This window comes from Euphorbia lathyris, chromosome 1, assembly GCF_963576675.1.
Source record: "Euphorbia lathyris chromosome 1, ddEupLath1.1, whole genome shotgun sequence".
Lineage (NCBI taxonomy): Eukaryota > Viridiplantae > Streptophyta > Magnoliopsida > Malpighiales > Euphorbiaceae > Euphorbia > Euphorbia lathyris.
The window spans coordinates 136,292,787-136,302,438 of record NC_088910.1 but is presented as its reverse complement, the minus strand read 5'-3'; the positions used below and the strand labels follow the sequence as shown (position 1 = coordinate 136,302,438).

At 46.8% G+C, this 9,652-nt stretch overlaps 26 non-coding genes across 26 annotated transcripts; all 26 read right to left on the bottom strand.

The window, feature by feature from the left end:
• Nucleotides 1-149: 149 nt before the first annotated feature.
• LOC136214057 (5S ribosomal RNA) lies at nt 150-268 on the bottom strand. Its single transcript, XR_010681155.1, has one exon. It is a non-coding gene; the product is annotated as a 5S ribosomal RNA (ribosomal RNA).
• Nucleotides 269-527: 259 nt separating this feature from the next.
• Nucleotides 528-646, bottom strand: LOC136212075 (5S ribosomal RNA). The gene has a single exon (XR_010679251.1). It is a non-coding gene; the product is annotated as a 5S ribosomal RNA (ribosomal RNA).
• A 260-nt stretch (nt 647-906) lies between these two features.
• On the bottom strand, nt 907-1,025 carry LOC136212195 (5S ribosomal RNA). The gene has a single exon (XR_010679364.1). It is a non-coding gene; the product is annotated as a 5S ribosomal RNA (ribosomal RNA).
• A 182-nt stretch (nt 1,026-1,207) lies between these two features.
• On the bottom strand, nt 1,208-1,326 carry LOC136215079 (5S ribosomal RNA). Its single transcript, XR_010682132.1, has one exon. It is a non-coding gene; the product is annotated as a 5S ribosomal RNA (ribosomal RNA).
• Nucleotides 1,327-1,509: 183 nt separating this feature from the next.
• LOC136215224 (5S ribosomal RNA) lies at nt 1,510-1,628 on the bottom strand. Its single transcript, XR_010682271.1, has one exon. It is a non-coding gene; the product is annotated as a 5S ribosomal RNA (ribosomal RNA).
• A 183-nt stretch (nt 1,629-1,811) lies between these two features.
• Nucleotides 1,812-1,930, bottom strand: LOC136214818 (5S ribosomal RNA). Its single transcript, XR_010681888.1, has one exon. It is a non-coding gene; the product is annotated as a 5S ribosomal RNA (ribosomal RNA).
• Nucleotides 1,931-2,188: 258 nt separating this feature from the next.
• LOC136212194 (5S ribosomal RNA) lies at nt 2,189-2,307 on the bottom strand. The gene has a single exon (XR_010679363.1). It is a non-coding gene; the product is annotated as a 5S ribosomal RNA (ribosomal RNA).
• A 260-nt stretch (nt 2,308-2,567) lies between these two features.
• LOC136214460 (5S ribosomal RNA) lies at nt 2,568-2,686 on the bottom strand. Its single transcript, XR_010681545.1, has one exon. It is a non-coding gene; the product is annotated as a 5S ribosomal RNA (ribosomal RNA).
• A 260-nt stretch (nt 2,687-2,946) lies between these two features.
• On the bottom strand, nt 2,947-3,065 carry LOC136212517 (5S ribosomal RNA). Its single transcript, XR_010679669.1, has one exon. It is a non-coding gene; the product is annotated as a 5S ribosomal RNA (ribosomal RNA).
• Nucleotides 3,066-3,324: 259 nt separating this feature from the next.
• LOC136212193 (5S ribosomal RNA) lies at nt 3,325-3,443 on the bottom strand. Its single transcript, XR_010679362.1, has one exon. It is a non-coding gene; the product is annotated as a 5S ribosomal RNA (ribosomal RNA).
• A 260-nt stretch (nt 3,444-3,703) lies between these two features.
• On the bottom strand, nt 3,704-3,822 carry LOC136214459 (5S ribosomal RNA). Its single transcript, XR_010681544.1, has one exon. It is a non-coding gene; the product is annotated as a 5S ribosomal RNA (ribosomal RNA).
• Nucleotides 3,823-4,081: 259 nt separating this feature from the next.
• Nucleotides 4,082-4,200, bottom strand: LOC136213821 (5S ribosomal RNA). Its single transcript, XR_010680922.1, has one exon. It is a non-coding gene; the product is annotated as a 5S ribosomal RNA (ribosomal RNA).
• Nucleotides 4,201-4,460: 260 nt separating this feature from the next.
• On the bottom strand, nt 4,461-4,579 carry LOC136213631 (5S ribosomal RNA). Its single transcript, XR_010680729.1, has one exon. It is a non-coding gene; the product is annotated as a 5S ribosomal RNA (ribosomal RNA).
• Nucleotides 4,580-4,838: 259 nt separating this feature from the next.
• LOC136214637 (5S ribosomal RNA) lies at nt 4,839-4,957 on the bottom strand. The gene has a single exon (XR_010681717.1). It is a non-coding gene; the product is annotated as a 5S ribosomal RNA (ribosomal RNA).
• Nucleotides 4,958-5,216: 259 nt separating this feature from the next.
• Nucleotides 5,217-5,335, bottom strand: LOC136215329 (5S ribosomal RNA). Its single transcript, XR_010682371.1, has one exon. It is a non-coding gene; the product is annotated as a 5S ribosomal RNA (ribosomal RNA).
• A 258-nt stretch (nt 5,336-5,593) lies between these two features.
• On the bottom strand, nt 5,594-5,712 carry LOC136214635 (5S ribosomal RNA). Its single transcript, XR_010681715.1, has one exon. It is a non-coding gene; the product is annotated as a 5S ribosomal RNA (ribosomal RNA).
• A 183-nt stretch (nt 5,713-5,895) lies between these two features.
• Nucleotides 5,896-6,014, bottom strand: LOC136211668 (5S ribosomal RNA). The gene has a single exon (XR_010678863.1). It is a non-coding gene; the product is annotated as a 5S ribosomal RNA (ribosomal RNA).
• Nucleotides 6,015-6,274: 260 nt separating this feature from the next.
• On the bottom strand, nt 6,275-6,393 carry LOC136215532 (5S ribosomal RNA). Its single transcript, XR_010682571.1, has one exon. It is a non-coding gene; the product is annotated as a 5S ribosomal RNA (ribosomal RNA).
• Nucleotides 6,394-6,653: 260 nt separating this feature from the next.
• On the bottom strand, nt 6,654-6,772 carry LOC136213358 (5S ribosomal RNA). Its single transcript, XR_010680473.1, has one exon. It is a non-coding gene; the product is annotated as a 5S ribosomal RNA (ribosomal RNA).
• A 260-nt stretch (nt 6,773-7,032) lies between these two features.
• Nucleotides 7,033-7,151, bottom strand: LOC136212192 (5S ribosomal RNA). Its single transcript, XR_010679361.1, has one exon. It is a non-coding gene; the product is annotated as a 5S ribosomal RNA (ribosomal RNA).
• Nucleotides 7,152-7,411: 260 nt separating this feature from the next.
• Nucleotides 7,412-7,530, bottom strand: LOC136213733 (5S ribosomal RNA). Its single transcript, XR_010680838.1, has one exon. It is a non-coding gene; the product is annotated as a 5S ribosomal RNA (ribosomal RNA).
• Nucleotides 7,531-7,790: 260 nt separating this feature from the next.
• Nucleotides 7,791-7,909, bottom strand: LOC136213567 (5S ribosomal RNA). Its single transcript, XR_010680670.1, has one exon. It is a non-coding gene; the product is annotated as a 5S ribosomal RNA (ribosomal RNA).
• A 259-nt stretch (nt 7,910-8,168) lies between these two features.
• On the bottom strand, nt 8,169-8,287 carry LOC136215328 (5S ribosomal RNA). The gene has a single exon (XR_010682370.1). It is a non-coding gene; the product is annotated as a 5S ribosomal RNA (ribosomal RNA).
• A 259-nt stretch (nt 8,288-8,546) lies between these two features.
• LOC136215028 (5S ribosomal RNA) lies at nt 8,547-8,665 on the bottom strand. Its single transcript, XR_010682084.1, has one exon. It is a non-coding gene; the product is annotated as a 5S ribosomal RNA (ribosomal RNA).
• Nucleotides 8,666-8,924: 259 nt separating this feature from the next.
• LOC136211437 (5S ribosomal RNA) lies at nt 8,925-9,043 on the bottom strand. Its single transcript, XR_010678640.1, has one exon. It is a non-coding gene; the product is annotated as a 5S ribosomal RNA (ribosomal RNA).
• Nucleotides 9,044-9,303: 260 nt separating this feature from the next.
• LOC136212295 (5S ribosomal RNA) lies at nt 9,304-9,422 on the bottom strand. Its single transcript, XR_010679460.1, has one exon. It is a non-coding gene; the product is annotated as a 5S ribosomal RNA (ribosomal RNA).
• Between the last annotated feature and the right edge of the window lie 230 nt (nt 9,423-9,652).

Here is a 9,652-nt window from a genome sequence, read left to right as displayed (position 1 = left end):
CCGCCTCGAAAACGTGCACGCCATGGTGAAAAAAAAAAAATAATTAAAAAATGCACGTTGCAAAAAAGTTTGGGCCCGCCTCGAAAACGTGCACGCCATGGTGAAAAAAAAATTAAATAATTAAAAAATGCACGTTGCAAAAAAGTTTGGGGGTGCAACACGAGGACTTCCCAAGAGGTCACCCATCTTAGTACTACTCTCGCCCAAGCACGTTTTACTTCGGAGTTCTGATGGGATCCGGTGCATTAGTGCTGGTATGATCGCAACCGTCATCCCATGCAAAAACTAAGCATATATTCCATACTGGGCGCCCCTTTCTCCCGTATGCTCATCCTTCACGTGCATGCACAAGCCCCCGGACCCCAAACACTGACCCCCGCCTCGAAAACGTGCACGCCATGGTGAAAAAAAAATTAAATAATTAAAAAATGCACGTTGCAAAAAAGTTTGGGCCCGCCTCGAAAACGTGCACGCCATGGTGAAAAAAAAATTAAATAATTAAAAAATGCACGTTGCAAAAAAGTTTGGGGGTGCAACACGAGGACTTCCCAAGAGGTCACCCATCTTAGTACTACTCTCGCCCAAGCACGTTTCACTTCGGAGTTCTGATGGGATCCGGTGCATTAGTGCTGGTATGATCGCACCCGTCATCCCATGCAAAAACTAAGCATATATTCCATACTGGGCGCCCCTTTCTCCCGTATGCTCATCCTTCACGTGCATGCACAAGCCCCCGGACCCCAAACACTGACCCCCGCCTCGAAAACGTGCACGCCATGGTGAAAAAAAAAATTAAATAATTAAAAAATGCACGTTGCAAAAAAGTTTGGGCCCGCCTCGAAAACGTGCACGCCATGGTGGAAAAAAAATTAAATAATTAAAAAATGCACGTTGCAAAAAAGTTTGGGGGTGCAACACGAGGACTTCCCAAGAGGTCACCCATCTTAGTACTACTCTCGCCCAAGCACGTTTGACTTCGGAGTTCTGATGGGATCCGGTGCATTAGTGCTGGTATGATCGCACCCGTCATCCCATGCAAAAACTAAGCATATATTCCATACTGGGCGCCCCTTTCTCCCGTATGCTCATCCTTCACGTGCATGCACAAGCCCCCGGACCCCAAACACTGACCCCCGCCTCGAAAACGTGCACGCCATGGTGAAAAAAAAATTAAATAATTAAAAAATGCACGTTGCAAAAAAGTTTGGGGGTGCAACACGAGGACTTCCCAAGAGGTCACCCATCTTAGTACTACTCTCGCCCAAGCGCGTTTAACTTCGGAGTTCTGATGGGATCCGGTGCATTAGTGCTGGTATGATGGCACCCGTCATCCCATGCAAAAACTAAGCATATATTCCATACTGGGCGCCCCTTTCTCCCGTATGCTCATCCTTCACGTGCATGCACAAGCCCCCGGACCCCAAACACTGACCTCCGCCTCGTAAACGTGCACGCCATGGTGAAAAAAAAATTTAAATAATTAAAAAATGCACGTTGCAAAAAATTTTGGGGGTGCAACACCAGGACTTCCCAAGAGGTCACCCATCTTAGTACTACTCTCGCCCAAGCACGTTTAACTTCGAAGTTCTGATGGGATCCGGTGCATTAGTGCTGGTATGATCACACCCGTCATCCCATGCAAAAACTAAGCATATATTCCATACTGGGCGCCCCTTTCTCCCGTATGCTCATCCTTCACGTGCATGCACAAGCCCCCGGACCCCAAACACTGACCCCCGCCTCGAAAACGTGCACGCCATGGTGAAAAAAAAAATTAAATAATTAAAAAATGCACGTTGCAAAAAAGTTTGGGGGTGCAACACGAGGACTTCCCAAAATGTCACCCATCTTAGTACTACTCTCGCCCAAGCACGTTTAACTTCGGAGTTCTGATGGGATCCGGTGCATTAGTGCTGGTATGATCGCACCCGTCATCCCATGCAAAAACTAAGCATATATTCCATACTGGGCGCCCCTTTCTCCCGTATGCTCATCCTTCACGTGCATGCACAAGCCCCCGGACCCCAAACACTGACCCCCGCCTCGAAAACGTGCACGCCATGGTGAAAAAAAAAATAAATAATTAAAAAATGCACGTTGCAAAAAAGTTTGGGCCCGCCTCGAAAACATGCACGCCATGGTGAAAAAAAATTAAATAATTAAAAAATGCACGTTGCAAAAAAGTTTGGGGGTGCAACACGAGGACTTCCCAAGAGGTCACCCATCTTAGTACTACTCTCGCCCAAGCACGTTTGACTTCGGAGTTCTGATGGGATCCGGTGCATTAGTGCTGGTATGATCGCACCCGTCATCCCATGCAAAAACTAAGCATATATTCCATACTGGGCGCCCCTTTCTCCCGTATGCTCATCCTTCACGTGCATGCACAAGCCCCCGGACCCCAAACACTGACCCCCGCCTCGAAAACGTGCACGCCATGGTGAAAAAAAAAATTAAATAATTAAAATATGCACGTTGCAAAAAAGTTTGGGCCCGCCTCGAAAACGTGCACGCCATGGTGGAAAAAAAATTAAATAATTAAAAAATACACGTTGCAAAAAAGTTTGGGGGTGCAACACGAGGACTTTCCAAGAGGTCACCCATCTTAGTACTACTCTCGCCCAAGCACGTTTGACTTCGGAGTTCTGATGGGATCCGGTGCATTAGTGCTGGTATGATCGCACCCGTCATCCTATGCAAAAACTAAGCATATATTCCATACTGGGCGCCCCTTTCTCCCGTATGCTCATCCTTCACGTGCATGCACAAGCCCCCGGACCCCAAACACTGACCCCCGCCTCGAAAACGTGCACGCCATGGTGAAAAAAAAAATTAAATAATTAAAAAATGCACGTTGCAAAAAATTTTGGGCCCCACTCGAAAACGTGCACGCCATGGTGAAAAAAAAATTAAATAATTAAAAAATTCACGTTGCAAAAAAGTTTGGGGGTGCAACACGAAGACTTCCCAAGAGGTCACCCATCTTAGTACTACTCTCGCCCAAGCACGTTTAACTTCGGAGTTCTGATGGGATCCGGTGCATTAGTGCTGGTATGATCGCACCCGTCATCCCATGCAAAAACTAAGCATATATTCCATACTGGGAGCCCCTTTCTCCCGTATGCTCATCCTTCACGTGCATGCACAAGCCCCCGGACCCCAAACACTGACCCCCGCCTCGTAAACGTGCACGCCATGGTGAAAAAAAAAATTAAATAATTAAAAAATGCACGTTGCAAAAAAGTTTGGGCCCGCCTCGAAAACATGCACGCCATGGTGAAAAAAAATTAAATAATTAAAAAATGCACGTTGCAAAAAAGTTTGGGGGTGCAACACGAGGACTTCCCAAGAGGTCACCCATCTTAGTACTACTCTCGCCCAAGCACGTTTGACTTCGGAGTTCTGATGGGATCCGGTGCATTAGTGCTGGTATGATCGCACCCGTCATCCCATGCAAAAACTAAGCATATATTCCATACTGGGCGCCCCTTTCTCCCGTATGCTCATCCTTCACGTGCATGCACAAGCCCCCGGACCCCAAACACTGACCCCCGCCTCGAAAACGTGCACGCCATGGTGAAAAAAAAAATTAAATAATTAAAATATGCACGTTGCAAAAAAGTTTGGGCCCGCCTCGAAAACGTGCACGCCATGGTGGAAAAAAAATTAAATAATTAAAAAATACACGTTGCAAAAAAGTTTGGGGGTGCAACACGAGGACTTTCCAAGAGGTCACCCATCTTAGTACTACTCTCGCCCAAGCACGTTTGACTTCGGAGTTCTGATGGGATCCGGTGCATTAGTGCTGGTATGATCGCACCCGTCATCCTATGCAAAAACTAAGCATATATTCCATACTGGGCGCCCCTTTCTCCCGTATGCTCATCCTTCACGTGCATGCACAAGCCCCCGGACCCCAAACACTGACCCCCGCCTCGAAAACGTGCACGCCATGGTGAAAAAAAAAATTAAATAATTAAAAAATGCACGTTGCAAAAAAGTTTGGGCCCGCCTCGAAAACGTGCACGCCATGGTGAAAAAAAATTAAATAATTAAAAAATGCACGTTGCAAAAAAGTTTGGGGGTGCAACACGAGGACTTCCCAAGAGGTCACCCATCTTAGTACTACTCTCGCCCAAGCACGTTTAACTTTGGAGTTCTGATGGGATCCGGTGCATTAGTGCTGGTATAATCGCACCCGTCATCCCATGCAAAAACTAAGCATATATTCCATACTGGGCGCCCCTTTCTCCCGTATGCTCATCCTTCACGTGCATGCACAAGCCCCCGGACCCCAAACACTGACCCCCGCCTCGAAAACGTGCACGCCATGGTGAAAAAAAAAATTAAATAATTAAAAAATGCACGTTGCAAAAAAGTTTGGGCCCGCCTCGAAAACGTGCACGCCATGGTGAAAAAAAAATTAAATAATTAAAAAATGCACGTTGCAAAAAAGTTTGGGGGTGCAACACGAGGACTTCCCAAGAGGTCACCCATCTTAGTACTACTCTAGCCCAAGCACGTTTAACTTCGGAGTTCTGATGGGATCCGGTGCATTAGTGCTGGTATGATCGCACCCGTCATCCCATGCAAAAACTAAGCATATATTCCATACTGGGCGCCCCTTTCTCCCGTATGCTCATCCTTCACGTGCATGCAGAAGCCCCCGGACCCCAAACACTGACCCCCGCCTCGAAAACGTGCACGCCATGGTGAAAAAAAAATTAAATAATTAAAAAATGCACGTTGCAAAAAAGTTTGGGCCCGCCTCGAAAACGTGCACGCCATGGTGAAAAAAAAATTAAATAATTAAAAAATGCACGTTGCAAAAAAGTTTGGGGGTGCAACACGAGGACTTCCCAAGAGGTCACCCATCTTAGTACTACTCTCGGCCAAGCACGTTTCACTTCGGAGTTCTGATGGGATCCGGTGCATTAGTGCTGGTATGATCGCACCCGTCATCCCATGCAAAAACTAAGCATATATTCCATACTGGGCGCCCCTTTCTCCCGTATGCTCATCCTTCACGTGCATGCACAAGCCCCCGGACCCCAAACACTGACCCCCGCCTCGAAAACGTGCACGCCATGGTGAAAAAAAAATTAAATAATTAAAAAATGCACGTTGCAAAAAAGTTTGGGCCCGCCTCGAAAACGTGCACGCCATGGTGAAAAAAAAATTAAATAATTAAAAAATGCACGTTGCAAAAAAGTTTGGGGGTGCAACACGAGGACTTCCCAAGAGGTCACCCATCTTAGTACTACTCTAGCCCAAGCACGTTTAGCTTCGGAGTTCTGATGGGATCCGGTGCATTAGTGCTGGTATGATGGCACCCGTCATCCCATGCAAAAACTAAGCATATATTCCATACTGGGCGCCCCTTTCTCCCGTATGCTCATCCTTCACGTGCATGCAGAAGCCCCCGGACCCCAAACACTGCCCCCGCCTCGAAAACGTGCACGCCATGGTGAAAAAAAAATTAAATAATTAAAAAATGCACGTTGCAAAAAAGTTTGGGCCCGCCTCGAAAACGTGCACGCCATGGTGAAAAAAAAATTAAATAATTAAAAAATGCACGTTGCAAAAAAGTTTGGGGGTGCAACACGAGGACTTCCCAAGAGGTCACCCATCTTAGTACTACTCTCGGCCAAGCACGTTTCACTTCGGAGTTCTGATGGGATCCGGTGCATTAGTGCTGGTATGATCGCACCCGTCATCCCATGCAAAAACTAAGCATATATTCCATACTGGGCGCCCCTTTCTCCCGTATGCTCATCCTTCACGTGCATGCACAAGCCCCCGGACCCCAAACACTGACCCCCGCCTCGAAAACGTGCACGCCATGGTGAAAAAAAAAATTAAATAATTAAAAAATGCACGTTGCAAAAAAGTTTGGGGGTGCAACACGAGGACTTCCCAAGAGGTCACCCATCTTAGTACTACTCTCGCCCAAGCACGTTTAACTTCGGAGTTCTGATGGGATCCGGTGCATTAGTGCTGGTATGATTGCACCCGTCATCCCATGCAAAAACTAAGCATATATTCCATACTGGGCGCCCCTTTCCCCCGTATGCTCATCCTTCACGTGCATGCACAAGCCCCCGGACCCCAAACACTGACCCCCGCCTCGAAAACGTGCACGCCATGGTGAAAAAAAAAAATTAAATAATTAAAAAATGCACGTTGCAAAAAAGTTCGGGCCCGCCTCGAAAACGTGCACGCCATGGTGAAAAAAAATTAAATAATTAAAAAATGCACGTTGCAAAAAAGTTTGGGGGTGCAACACGAGGACTTCCCAAGAGGTCACCCATCTTAGTACTACTCTCGGCCAAGCACGTTTAACTTCGAAGTTCTAATGGGATCCGGTGCATTAGTGCTGGTATGATCGCAACCGTCATCCCATGCAAAAACTAAGCATATATTCCATACTGGGCGCCCCTTTCTCCCGTATGCTCATCCTTCACGTGCATGCACAAGCCCCCGGACCCCAAACACTGACCCCCGCCTCGAAAACGTGCACGCCATGGTGAAAAAAAAAATTAAATAATTATAAAATGCACGTTGCAAAAAATTTTGGGCCCCCCTCGAAAACGTGCACGCCATGGTGAAAAAAAAATTAAATAATTAAAAAATGCACGTTGCAAAAAAGTTTGGGGGTGCAACACGAGGACTTCCCAAGAGGTCACCCATCTTAGTACTACTCTCGCCCAAGCACGTTTAACTTCGGAGTTCTGTTGGGATCCGGTGCATTAGTGCTGGTATGATCGCACCCGTCATCCCATGCAAAAACTAAGCATATATTCCATACTGGGAGCCCCTTTCTCCCGTATGCTCATCCTTCACGTGCATGCACAAGCCCCCGGACCCCAAACACTGACCCCCGCCTCGTAAACGTGCACGCCATGGTGAAAAAAAAAATTAAATAATTAAAAAATGCACGTTGCAAAAAAGTTTGGGCCCGCCTCGAAAACGTGCACGCCATGGTGAAAAAAAAATTAAATAATTAAAAAATGCACGTTGCAAAAAAGTTTGGGGGTGCAACACGAGGACTTCCCAAGAGGTCACCCATCTTAGTACTACTCTCGCCCAAGCACGTTTGACTTCGGAGTTCTGATGGGATCCGGTGCATTAGTGCTGGTATGATCGCACCCGTCATCCCATGCAAAAACTAAGCATATATTCCATACTGGGCGCCCCTTTCTCCCGTATGCTCATCCTTCACGTGCATGCACAAGCCCCCGGACCTCAAACACTGACCCCCGCCTCGTAAACGTGCACGCCATGGTGAAAAAAAAAATTAAATAATTAAAATATGCACGTTGCAAAAAAGTTTGGGCCCGCCTCGAAAACGTGCACGCCATGGTGGAAAAAAAATTAAAAAATTAAAAAATACACGTTGCAAAAAAGTTTGGGGGTGCAACACGAGGACTTCCCAAGAGGTCACCCATCTTAGTACTACTCTCGCCCAAGCACGTTTGACTTCGGAGTTCTGATGGGATCCAGTGCATTAGTGCTGGTATGATCGCACCCGTCATCCTTTGCAAAAACTAAGCATATATTCCATACTGGGCGCCCCTTTCTCCCGTATGCTCATCCTTCACGTGCATGCACAAGCCCCCGGACCCCAAACACTGACCCCCGCCTCGAAAACGTGCACGCCATGGTGAAAAAAAAAAATTAAATAATTAAAAAATGCACGTTGCAAAAAAGTTTGGGCCCGCCTCGAAAACGTGCACGCCATGGTGAAAAAAAATTAAATAATTAAAAAATGCACGTTGCAAAAAAGTTTGGGGGTGCAACACGAGGACTTCCCAAGAGGTCACCCATCTTAGTACTACTCTCGCCCAAGCACGTTTAACTTCGGAGTTCTGATGGGATCCGTTGCATTAGTGCTGGTATGATCGCACCCGTCATCCCATGCAAAAACTAAGCATATATTCCATACTGGGCGCCCCTTTCTCCCGTATGCTCATCCTTCACGTGCATGCACAAGCCCCCGGACCCCAAACACTGACCCCCGCCTCGAAAACGTGCACGCCATGGTGAAAAAAAAAATTAAATAATTAAAAAATGCACGTTGCAAAAAAGTTTGGGCCCGCCTCGAAAACGTGCACGCCATGGTGAAAAAAAATTAAATAATTAAAAAATGCACGTTGCAAAAAAGTTTGGGGGTGCAACACGAGGACTTCCCAAGAGGTCACCCATCTTAGTACTACTCTAGCCCAAGCACGTTTAGCTTCGGAGTTCTGATGGGATCCGGTGCATTAGTGCTGGTATGATGGCACCCGTCATCCCATGCAAAAACTAAGCATATATTCCATACTGGGCGCCCCTTTCTCCCTTATGCTCATCCTTCACGTGCATGCAGAAGCCCCCGGACCCCAAACACTGACCCCCGCCTCGAAAACGTGCACGCCATGGTGAAAAAAAAATTAAATAATTAAAAAATGCACGTTGCAAAAAAGTTTGGGCCCGCCTCGAAAACGTGCACGCCATGGTGAAAAAAAAATTAAATAATTAAAAAATGCACGTTGCAAAAAAGTTTGGGGGTGCAACACGAGGACTTCCCAAGAGGTCACCCATCTGAGTACTACTCTCGGCCAAGCACGTTTCACTTCGGAGTTCTGATGGGATCCGGTGCATTAGTGCTGGTATGATCGCACCCGTCATCCCATGCAAAAACTAAGCATATATTCCATACTGGGCGCCCCTTTCTCCCGTATGCTCATCCTTCACGTGCATGCACAAGCCCCCGGACCCCAAACACTGACCCCCGCCTCGAAAACGTGCACGCCATGGTGAAAAAAAAATTAAATAATTAAAAAATGCACGTTGCAAAAAAGTTTGGGCCCGCCTCGAAAACGTGCACGCCATGGTGAAAAAAAAATTAAATAATTAAAAAATGCACGTTGCAAAAAAGTTTGGGGGTGCAACACGAGGACTTCCCAAGAGGTCACCCATCTTAGTACTACTCTCGCCCAAGCACGTTTAACTTCGGAGTTCTGATGGGATCCGGTGCATTAGTGCTGGTATGATCGCACCCGTCATCCCATGCAAAAACTAAGCATATATTCCATACTGGGAGCCCCTTTCTCCCGTATGCTCATCCTTCACGTGCATGCACAAGCCCCCGGACCCCAAACACTGACCCCCGCCTCGTAAACGTGCACGCCATGGTGAAAAAAAAAATTAAATAATTAAAAAATGCACGTTGCAAAAAAGTTTGGGCCCGCCTCGAAAACGTGCACGCCATGGTGAAAAAAAAATTAAATAATTAAAAAATGCACGTTGCAAAAAAGTTTGGGGGTGCAACACGAGGACTTCCCAAGAGGTCACCCATCTTAGTACTACTCTCGCCCAAGCACGTTTCACTTCGGAGTTCTGATGGGATCCGGTGCATTAGTGCTGGTATGATTGCACCCGTCATCCCATGCAAAAACTAAGCATATATTCCATACTGGGCGCCCCTTTCCCCCGTATGCTCATCCTTCACGTGCATGCACAAGCCCCCGGACCCCAAACACTGACCCCCGCCTCGAAAACGTGCACGCCATGGTGAAAAAAAAATTAAATAATTAAAAAATGCACGTTGCAAAAAAGTTCGGGCCCGCCTCGAAAACGTGCACGCCATGGTGAAAAAAAATTAAATAAT